We start from the raw sequence: 819 nt of genomic DNA on the forward strand, positions 1-819 counted from the left end.
GAGAGAGAGGGAGGGGGAGGGAGGGAGGGAAGAAGGGAGAAAGGGAGGGAGGAGGGAGGGGGTAGTGGGGGGGGAGGGGGAGAGGAAGGAAGGAAGAAAACAGAATCAACTAACCTGTATTCACTGTAGTCATAGGGGCTCACAGGCACTAATCCACCAACTAGAGCGAGCGCCTGAACGGAACTTACTTAGGCCCTCTCCTTATATGTTACAGTTGTGTAGCTTGGTCTTCTTGTCTGCCCGGCTCCACCGCTGGTTTTGAAGAAAAAACTCTTTATGTATCTATCTACTAATCCCTAAAAGGATTATTATATTGCCTTTCCTAGCTGTTGAAACCGTCCAGGACTTTAGACCCACAGAGCGCCACAGAGGCTTTTCTCTTGCTTTTCTTTCTTTCAGTGAGATCTAGAAAATATTTATTTCTCTGGGCGGTGGTGGCATACACCTTTAAACCCAGCACTCAGGAGGCAGAGGCAGGTGGATCTCTATGAGTTTGAGGCCAGCCTGGTCTACAGAGTGAGTTCCAGGACGGCTCCAAAGCTACAGAGAAACCCTGTCTCAAAGAACAAAATACAAAACAAAACAAAATACACTGGAATGTCTTACTCTTACTATGTATCTTTTGTGGGTTAGTAATGGCATTTTCTGATCTTTCAAGGACCCAAACTACTAGAGCAGTCACTAAGTCACTATCTGAACTGTTACTGTTTAGTATAATAAAGAGAAAAGGCACTTTTTTCCATTCAACAAAAATATTTATTATTTTTATTCCAAATGAAGCTTCCCTCCCTCCTCTCCTCCCATTCCCTTCTCTTCCTT

This window comes from Alexandromys fortis, unplaced genomic scaffold (genome assembly GCF_014885135.2).
Source record: "Alexandromys fortis isolate MF-2015 unplaced genomic scaffold, M_Fortis_MF-2015_v1.1 scaffold_50, whole genome shotgun sequence".
NCBI classification, from domain to species: domain Eukaryota; kingdom Metazoa; phylum Chordata; class Mammalia; order Rodentia; family Cricetidae; genus Alexandromys; species Alexandromys fortis.